The sequence below is a fragment of the Chiloscyllium plagiosum genome, chromosome 3 (genome assembly GCF_004010195.1).
Source record: "Chiloscyllium plagiosum isolate BGI_BamShark_2017 chromosome 3, ASM401019v2, whole genome shotgun sequence".
Classification (NCBI taxonomy): Eukaryota; Metazoa; Chordata; class Chondrichthyes; order Orectolobiformes; family Hemiscylliidae; genus Chiloscyllium; species Chiloscyllium plagiosum.
In genome coordinates, this window is record NC_057712.1 from 126,670,675 (window position 1) to 126,681,433 (window position 10,759).

Genomic DNA, 10,759 nt, shown 5'->3' on the forward strand with positions numbered 1-10,759 from the left:
TTGTCACAGAGGGAATGGTCTCTCTGAAACACTGACAGGGGTGGGGAGGGAAATATATCCCTAGTGCTGGGGTCTGTTTGTAGGTGGGGGAAGTGGTGGAAGATGATGCAATGTATCCAGAGTTCATTGGGGTGGAAGGCGTGGATCGGGGGGTTCTGTCCTTGTTGCGGTTGGAGGGGTGGGGTTCAAGGGCAGAGGTGTGGAAGGTGGAGGAGATGTGCTGGAGGGCATCATCACCCACATGGGAGGGGAAATTGCAATGTTTGAAGAAGGAGGCTATCTGGAATTTTCTATGGTGGAATTGGTCATCCTGGGAGCAGATGCGGCAGAGGCAGAGGTATAGGGAATAAGGGGATAGGTTGAGAAGGAGAGTAATGGTGACCTGAGGTATGAATTTGGGGAAAAGGTCAGAGTACGGTCACGGTAGGGGAAAATGGGAAAGGTAACCGCAGGACTGTGGGAGGAGCTCAAAGGTATGACAGGTCTATAGCACATTCAGGTGAATGAGAAAGCTGTGGGTAAGCTCTGAGTATGAGTTGAGGTCAGTACAGCAGAACTAAGAGTGTATACCTCCTTGTATTATGATTGTAGGTATGGAATGAGCTGCCAGAGGAAGTGGTGGAGGCTGGTACAATTACAACATTTAAAAGACATCTGGATGGGTATATGAATGGGAAGGGTTTAGTGCTAATGCTAGTTTGGGTTGGGATATGTGGTTGACATGGGTGAGTTGGACCGAAGGGTCTGTTTCTGTGCTGTACATCTCTATGAATGATGGCCCAAATTCAACGTAAAACATTGATGGCATTTCCATTAATCTGGCAGGAATGTCTAATTTTCCCAGGCTGTGGGATTGGTAACTTAAAGAAAGTTGAACAAAAAGACGACTCAGGCCAGTCTAACAGAGTCCGAGGGGCTCACCCAGTCACGCGGCTGGGTTCTGCCAGTCTCCGCTCTCCCATCGGCTGGTAAGAGTGAAGTCCAGCTGCTGTTTGAGCTTTGGGGATGGAGATGTTCAGTCATCAGTGGACTGACACATTGAAAGGAAGCTTTCAGACAAACTGCTGGAATTCCAGATATCCCCGAGTCCAGTGAGCGCCAAAAAGAATGCGGCCTTAGATATTTCACACTGTGTCACCAGGACCGAACCCTTACATCTATTTGAACAGACACATCATGGATGAATGGAGGGGCTGAATGTTTGTGCACTTCAATAAATAAAAGCAGAGGCCATTTTTCTCTGCCACTTACCAAAGATGACAGCTGAACCGACATATTGGCGGTGTTGGATGGAGGGGAGAGGGATGTGAAGATTGACCAGAAACCTCATATTATTACTTTTGCGAAAGCCTTGTGTACCATTGAGTTAGTGCCATGACTGTGGGAGGAAGTCAATAAGTGAATTCAATGGCCATTTGAGGGTATTGATTGATGGGGGATGGGGGGCAGTGGGGGTTGGTGGGGAAGAGGAGCAGGCGACATCGCTGGACTTAATGGGGCAAAGGGAGTAAAGCAGAGGCGTTCCTCCTTGCCTGCCTAGCAAATTGGCCCCTCTGTTGCCGTAGGTGGGGGAGGCATTAAATTCCACCCACAATTCCCTTTTTTCTCCGTTCACTCTGATTCGTTGAGTGCCTGGAAATCTGTTGATCTCCGCCTTCAATATACTCTGCACGTGACCAATTCCCAACCCTCTGGCATAGAGACTGCCAATGATTCATAACCATCTGAGTGGTCCCCATCTGCTCCCCATCTCAGGCTTCAGTCCTCATCCTGGGGAAAAGGCATATTGCAGGCGAGGGAAATACTTCAGTCCAGAAAAGCTTGTTTTTGGAGAGTTGAAGTCCCACATTAGGAGAGTATGGGTGTAGTTTTTAGCCCCAGGCTGGAATCTTATCAAAGGACCTCGATCTCCCAAAATACACTGCAGATAACCTAGTCATAGTGTTCAAATTGAGCATACTGTCTATCAGCCTCTTCCATCTCCCTTCCTCTGCCAATATCTGTCTCATCTTCAATCCCCTTCTCCCTTATCTAATTTCCTTTTGTATGTATTACAACATGGGGTAAACCCCCTTGCTAATTTAAAGGATTATCTCAGAAGTCACTAATATCAGTAAAATTAACAACTTTATTCTTTAAGTCTAACAGACAATATTAACTAACAACTATTTATAACTCCTTTTGCTTATACCTATCTTTTACCTATCTACTATCTACAGTACTAGTCCAATAAAAATCCTGATTATGATTTACAAAAATAAATCACATTTCAAAACCAATCAGCTTTACTGAATCTCCTTTGTAGATTCTCTCTAGGTCGGTTTCTAAGTTCTGCTGTGCAAACTTCTTCCACAGACAGGTATCTCCCAGAGCGCTCTTAAACTAGCAGCCTACATCTGTTGGTGTTTTGGCAGTTGTCTCTTAACTGTTCAAAATGTCCAGTCTTATACCCCAAAACATCAGATCGTGTCATTGGTTTTAATATTCTCAAAATACTAAATTTAAACTTGATTGGAGTTTGGTATCTTGGGGCATAATTTAAACTGATCGGCTGAATTTGAACTTGTTTTTGTCTCATGGCAACCCATCTACTGCTAGATGTTTCAACCAAGTGTTACATTGTTACCTTGTTCAGAACACTTTGTGCTGTGTCAGGCAGGTCTTGCTAGCCTTTCAACTCTGTAAAAGGTACAAGACCTCTTACAGCTTCATAACAAATGCAAAGCAAAACAAAGAACATCAGATGTTGGATATCCGAAACCAAAAACAGAAACTACTGCGGAAACACAGCAGTTCTGGTAGTATCTGTGGAGACAGAAACTGAGGCCAGTGCTTCCTGATCAAAACAATTCTGAGGAAGGGTCGCTGGATTCAAAACTCCGTTTCGCTTCATGTCACTTTACAATTACTCAAAAGCCAGGAAAAATTCCTTCCTCAAATTTGCAAGGTTGGTTTAAACCCTTGGTTCCCAGATAACGAAGCCTTTTCCTGGTCACCACAAACAACAGAAACCCGAGGTTTCCTCAGCTTTGTATAACTAATGCAGATTTCCAATCAAAGCCTCCTGCTCTGGACATTTCACAAATAATACGATTTAACTGAGGTAATTTTTTCTTCTAACTGTTCTAAGCAACCGCTTTTTGAGGAAGACCTACATTCACGGCTGAGATATATTCCAGGCTGGGATAGCTTTTTTTAACTCAGTAAATGGTTCAACGGGTGTGGGAATAAGGCAGGAAAGTAGAGTTGATGATGATGAGATCAACCAGGATCTCACTGAATGGCATACCTCTGCTCCAACACTGGGGAGACAGGACGTCAATTTGCGGAATGTTTCATGGAACATCTCTGTTCCGCATGCATCAAACAACCCAACCGTCCTGTGGTGAACCATTTCAACTCTCCCTTCCACTCTGCCAAGGATATGCGAGTCCTGAGCCTCCTCCACCACCAAATCCAAGACACCAACTGGAGGAAGAACGCCTTGGGACCTTTCAACCACACCGCCTCAATATCTATCCCACCCCCAACCCCACGCTCCTATTTATCTCTCAGCCTCCTTCCCGCCCCCTCCTGACATTCTTGATGAAGGGCTCACCGAAACGTCGATTCTCCTGCTCCTCAGATGCTGCCTGACCTGCTGGGCTCTTCCAGCATCACACTTCTTGACTCTGAATCTTCAGCATTTGCAGTCCCCACTTTCTCCAATGTCTTCTGGTCTTTACTACTTGTTCCTACTTCCTTGGATCAGAGGACAAATTGCATCAGTGAGACCTCAGTGCTCATTTAGTTGTGGGCACCTTGCAAAGTTATATATTAAGCTTGGAGGAGGAGCGATAGATTCACAAAGTTGACACAGGGAGTATGGAGAAAGTGCCAAAACTGGCTTTCAGTCCAGTCTGAATATTTGCGGCATGACCTTATGGGGCGTGTAGAGCTGTAAAAGGATTTTGTGAAATTACTTCCTTTGGTGTTGGAAACCAGGGAGCATTATCGTCAACTGAGATCTAGCCCGGTCAGTGTGACCCTATGAAGATCGCCTTCTGAGAAAAAGTAATGTAAACCTAAAGCTTTGGAAGCCCGCACAAGCCACAATTGGGATCTCCAAGTTGAATTTTTATTTGGAGAGGGTATCAAGGGACTGTGGACAAAAGTTGGGTGGGTAGTGCTATGGTAGAGGTCAACGATAATACAACTGAATGGTGGGCGAGTCTTGTGGGGCTGAATGGCCTTCTCCTTTTCACTTGATTACATATAAAATTTTACCTGCTAGAGCAATGCAAAGAATGCATAGCACCAGAGGGAAGCCTGCAATGCTAGAGGTACCATTCCTGATTAAAGCATTAAAATAAAGGCTGGCCTGGCCTTTCAGATGTATATTGCAGATCTCAAAGAAAAAGAAACAGGGAGCTCTCTGGTGTCCCAACTAAGGATGTTGCTAGGGTTAGAGGGTTTGAGGTATCGAGAGATGCTGAACACACTATTTTCCCTGGAGCATCAGACCCTGAGGGGTGACCACATAAAGGTTAGTAAAATCATGAGGGGGCATGGATAGGGTGAATAGCCAAGGTCTCTTCCCTCGGGCAGGGGAATCCAGGGCATATGTTTAAGGTGAGAGGGGAAACATTTTAAAAGGGAGCTAAGGGTCAACGTTTTCACGCAGAGGGTGGTGTGTGCATGGAATGAGTTGCCAGAGGGAGTGCTGGAGGCTGGTACAATTGCAACATTTAAAAGGCACCTGGATGGGTATATAAATAAGAAGGCTTTAGAGGGATGTGGGCCAAGTGTTTGCAAATGGCACTAGATTGGGTTGGGATATGTGGTCGGCATAGATGAGTGTGGACTGATGGGTCTGTTTCCGTGCTGTACATCTTAATGACTCTATAATGCTTCATCAGAAAGCACTGACAAAAATAAAACAGATCAGCTGTCCACGCCTTATATAGCTGGCCTTGAGATCTTTCTGGAATGGACAGGTTGTGTTAGCCTGATCCGAGTTGCGAAAGACATTTTATGATGTTTTGGATAATATGATTAAGTGCTGCATTAATGACTGTGATATTCCAGGATGTGGTTCCTACTCATCACTGCACTCATTAGCCAGAGATGAAAGCTTCAGATTGCTTCCCAAAGGGCAAGAATTGTCAGGACGGTTTTGTGTAATGTTTGTACTGAGCAGCACTGTCAGGTAATGGCACATAATTCAAGCAGCATCTTGTATGGAGAAGGAGTGAGGCAGCTAGGTGTGACATCCTTCACTTTTAAAAAAAAAATCAGCCAAAGGCATTCTGAATCAGAACTGCACGTGCTGTCAAAAATGGATTTGTATCTGATTTCTTTCTGCTGGTATAAATCTCTGTGGCAGTCTCTAGTGGACTCAATGCCCGATGCAATTTTCAAAACACTGCTACCTCCTTTCATACTAAGTAAGAAGCTTTGCATTTCTCAATCGCTTGTTTCCAAAAGTGCACTTCTGCTGAACCTAAACCCAATGTAACATAATCACTTCAATTATGCTTTCTCCTGAGTAGTAAGTTGTCTAGTATTGGGCGTTGGCTCAATTGATTCACATTCTTCATTCAAGATCTCGAGTCCGAGCTAAATTCAATGTGTACGGCTGATTTTTACCCTGCTCTGCGGAATGGTGCACCTCATCTGATGATTTGCGAATGCCACTTAGCAGTGATTCTTTTTTGCAAATCATTATAACTGGCTTTAACACCCACGTTTAAATGCATCCCCAGAACAGCACCTCTGGCAGTGCAGCATTTCCCTCAGTACCGTACTGGGAGTGTCAGATTGGATTCTGGCCTGAGACATCTGGGACTTAGAGTTGTAGAGATGTACAGCACGGAAACAGACCCTTCGTCCACGCTGATCAGATGTCTCGACTTAATCCAATCCCATTTGCCAGCACCCGGCCCATATCCCTCCAGACCCTTCCTATTCATATACCCATCCAAATCCTTTTAAATGCTGTAATTGTACCAGCCTCTACCACTTCCTCTGGCAACTCATTCCATACACATACCACCCTCTGCATGAAAACGTTTCCCCTTAGGTCTCTTTTAAATCTTTCCCCTCTCACCTTAAACCTATGCCCTCTAGCTATGGGCTCCCTTAACCTGGGGGAAAGACTTTGTCTATTTACCCTATCCATGCTCCTCATGATTTTGTAAACCTCTATAAGGTCACCGCTCAGCCTCCGACGCTCCAGGGAAAACAGCCCCAGCCTGTTCAGCCTCTCCCTATAGCTCAAACCCTCCAACTCTGGCAACATCCTTGTAAATCTTTTCTGAACCCTTTCAAGTTTAACATCATGTTTCCTACCCCAGGGAGACCAGAGCTGAATGCAGCATTCCAACAGTGGCCTAACCAATTACCTGTACAGCGGCAACATGACCTCCCAACACCTATACTGAGTGCTCTGACCAATAAAGGAAAGCATACCAAACGCCTTCTTCACTATCCTATCTACCTGTGATTCCACTTTCAAGGAGCTATGAACCTGCACGCCAAGGTCTCTTTGTTCAGCAACAGACCCCACCCACTTTCTCAATGTCTCCTTTTGATCTAGAGCTAAGAGTGCTGTCACTGAACTGGGACAGACAGCTAAGGAGAGGGAGAAAAGGGGTAAAACAGGAGCAAAGGATTCAAAGATATAGAGCAAAAGGGAACAAAGTAATCAGAAAACAAAGGGTAAATGAAACAATATGAAAGCTATAGAGGTGACAATTACATACCCTTCATCCACTCTGACCAGATATCTCAAATTAATCTGATCCCATTTGCCAGCACTTGGCTCATATCCCTCCAAACCCTTCCTATTCATATACCCATCCAGATGCCTTTTAAATGTTGTAGTTGTACCAGCCTCCACTACTTCCTCTGGCAGCTCATTCCATACACGCACCTGAAAGAGGAGGAAAAGAGAAAGACAGGCATTTACAAAATGGTAGACTCAAAAAGACAGAACAATGGGGTAAAAACAATGACTGCAGATGCTAGAAACCAGATTCTGGATTAGTGGTGCTGGAAGAGCACAGCAGTTCAGGCAGCATCCGAGGAGCAGCAGAATAATGTCAGCAAGGATTCTGAAAAAGGCAGAGTCAGTTGGCAGTAAAGGTTGGCCAAGGGTCGAATCAGTTTTACCTGAATATTAAATTGGAAAAACATCTCTCTCTTTTACGCCAAGTGTCCAAGGAGTCCTGAAGCATCAGGAGTTGTGCAATGGACAGCAGTCATGACTCCAAATCTGGTGTTAGTGACTTCAAGTTTCACTCCGTGGAGCAGACTGGCTGTCCAGTCCAGCCCAGTCCAGTTCAGCCCAGCCCAGTCCAGTCCAGTTCAGCCCAGCCCAGTCCAGTCCAGTTCAGCCCAGTCCAGCCCAGTCCAGTCCGGTCCAATCCAGTCCAGTCCAGTCCAATCCAGTCCAGCCCAGTCCGGTCCAATCCAGTCCAATCCAGCCCAGTCCAATCCAGTCCAGCCCAGCCCAGTCCAGCCCAATCCAGTGCAGCCCAGTCCACTCCAGTCCGGTGGGTGTGCTGCACTGTCCGAGGGGCTGATGTTTGAAACTAAGAACCCATCAGCTCTCTCAGTTGGTTGCAAAAGATCCTTTGGCATCTTTCTTTTTAAAAGGAGATGAGCATGTATGCCCACCTGGTCAGTCCACCTCAGCAAGACACATTATTTGGTCATTGGTTAACAGGGGGCTTGCTCGCACCAATTTTGTTGTCACGTTTCTTACTTTCCGACTGTGGTTACACTGCAGAAAACTGTGGGTGCCTTGTGATGCTCAGAGATCCCAAAGGGTAAATCCCGTCCTCTTTCCCCCAAGTAGCACGGATGGCTGACGTCTCCAGTGCCAACTCTGCCAACAGGCCTTTGGCACCTCAGCACCATTTCATTGGTTGCAGGTCAGGGGCCAAAATCGCAGGCACTTCTCGGCTGGCTTTTAATGCCAAAATGTCATTCCCAGTCAAAAGGTCAACTGCTTGTTTCAAGGCTGGGTCTGCCAGTGAGGCTTTGCCAGTGGAACACCTCTTGCTTTGGAGTGCTCAGGGCATAGAGCCAATATTAGATTTCTTTACCATGTTGTAACTTTGTAGTGTAGCACCGAGGGAGGAGAGTGGAGTGAGTGCATGTTAGCTACAAACACTTTTTATGTGCATAGCTAATAGCATCTGGCACCACCCATAGGACAAAGTGCCCTGAGAATGCATTGACGGAAGTATACAGTCGCAGACTGTGTGCCATACATACCCAAATAATAGCAGGCATCGCAAATGTAATCTGTTATAGGTAGGTAAAAAATATGTGAGCTTTGGGAAAAAATATCTGGGCACTGCTATGATTGGCCCACCATTGAAGGGTGAAGGAGAGATACATTCATGTTAACTGCCTTAACTCTTTCCCCAGTTTGAAGGCCAATTGCTTGGCTCGATATCGGTGTTTTGCTCTAAATTCCTGCAGTTCCATCTCAACTGAAGTATCCCTGGGAGGGTGAGACATAGCATCTAGCAGCGGTATCTCCTGGACTGAGACTGATCAAACATCAGCTTTGCTGATCAGGCACCCACTCTGGCCCCACTGGCAGCACTGTGGGTCAGAAAGGAGCAGGAGCTCTCCCCCCTCCACCTGGCAGAACTAGCTCTGTCTGTTCACTTGCACCTTTCCTCCCTTTCACACTCAACAGAAGAAACAAAATGCTGCAGCTGCCGGAAATCTGAAATGAAATGGAACAGAAACATGCTGGAAATGGTCAGCAAATGACTCTGACACTGTTTGACCTGCTGAGTTTGCCCAGCACCTTCTACTTAACGTAGCAATCCAAATGTGATGACCAAAGTCCGTCTCAAACTTCAGCGTTAGGACATCTCAGCTGCTACCTCAAGTTGTTATCTGAGCCTTCACCACAAGAGGGCAATCTAGGGCTTTTTTGATCTTTCATTGGATATGGACATCGCTGGCTGCGTCTAGTTGCCCCTTGAGGGGGTGGCGATGAGTTGTCTCCTTGAACTGCTGCAGTCTGCCTGCTGTGTGTTGACCCAACAATGCCATTAGGGAGGGAATTCCAGGATCTTTACCCAATGACAGTGAAGGAACATTGATATATTTCCAAGTCAGGGTGGTGAGTGGTTTGGAGGGAAACGTGAAGGTGGTGGTGTTCCCATGTATCCATCCTTTGAGATGGAAGTGGCTGTGGGTTTGGAAGGAGCTGTCTAAGGTGCCTTGGTGGATTTCTGCAATGCATCTTGTAGACAGTCCACACCGCTGCTACTGAGTGTCGGTAGTAGAGGGAGTGGATGTTTGTTGACATAGTGTTAATGTAGCACTTTGTCCTGGATGATATTGTTGGAGCTGCAACCATCCAGGCAAGTGGGGAGTATTCCATCACACTCCCAACTTATAGATGGTGGATGGGTTTTGGGGAGTCAGGAGGTGAATAGCTCACCACACTATTTCTAGCCTCTGATCTGTTCTGGGAGCCACTGTATTTATATAACTGGTCCAGTTGAGTTTCTGATCAATGGTAAACCCCCAAGATGTTGATAGTGGGGATTCAGTGACAGAGGTGTTGTAGAATGTCATGAGACAATAAACGTGCGTAGTTGGAGCAGGATGAAGCACCATCCTGGATCTCTGGGACCATCCCATATTTGAGGATGTTGTCCAGTGTTCAGCCGAGTGGCTGCTGGATACATTTAGTGCCATGATTTTCATCCTTCATTCCCACGCAAGTACATTACTGCACTAAAGCACCAACCCTACTCCCCAGTCAAAGACAAGTCGACACCACCATTAAAACCCACATCCCCCTTCAACAACTCACAGTTAAATGTATACCTGCCGACAGCACACCCTCAATCACATGGGACAGCACGCTGGCTCAGTGGTTCACACTGCTGTCTCGTAGTGCCAGGGACACGGGTTTGATTCCTACCTCAGGTGACTGTCTGTGTGGAGTTTGCACATTCTCCCCGTGTCTGCGTGGGTTTGCTCCAGTTTACTCCCACAATCCAAAGATGTGCAGGTCAGGTGTACGGGTCTTGGTTGATTACTCTTCAGAAGGTTGGTATGGACTTGTTGGGCAGAAGGGCCTGTTTCCATACTGGAAGATCTACTGTAGGCAATCTAATAATCTAAAAACATACAACCACCCCCTTGTTTCTTATTGTTATCAATCTGTGTTACTGTTTCTTAATATATTTAACTCTATTATTGTTTATTATTGTTATTGGTCTGTTATTGTTTGATGCTGTGATCACTCTCTGATATTGGTATCGCTCCATTATTGGAGAAAGTGAGGACTGCAGATGCTCGAGACCAGATTTGAAAAGTGTGGTGCTGGAAAAGCGCAGCAGGCCAGGCAGCATCCGAGGAGCAGGAGAATCGACGTTTCGGGCATAAGCCCTTCTTCAGGAATGAGGCTGGTGTGCCAAGCTGGCTAAGATAAAAGGTGGGGGTGGGAGGGGCGCTGGGAATACGATAGGTGGAAGGAGGTGAGGGTGAGGGTGAAAGGCCGGAGAGGGGGTGGGGGCGGAGAGGTCGGGAAGAAGACTGCAGGTCAAGAGGGCGGTGCTGAATCCGGGGGTTGGGACTGTCCTGCCCCCCTTAGTCCAAGAACTCTCCACCTACATTCGGGACACCACCCACGCCCTCCACCTCCTCCATGATTTTCGCTTCCCCAGCCCCCAACACCTTATCTTCACCGTGGACATCCAGTCCCTATACACTTCCATCCCCCATCACGAAGGCC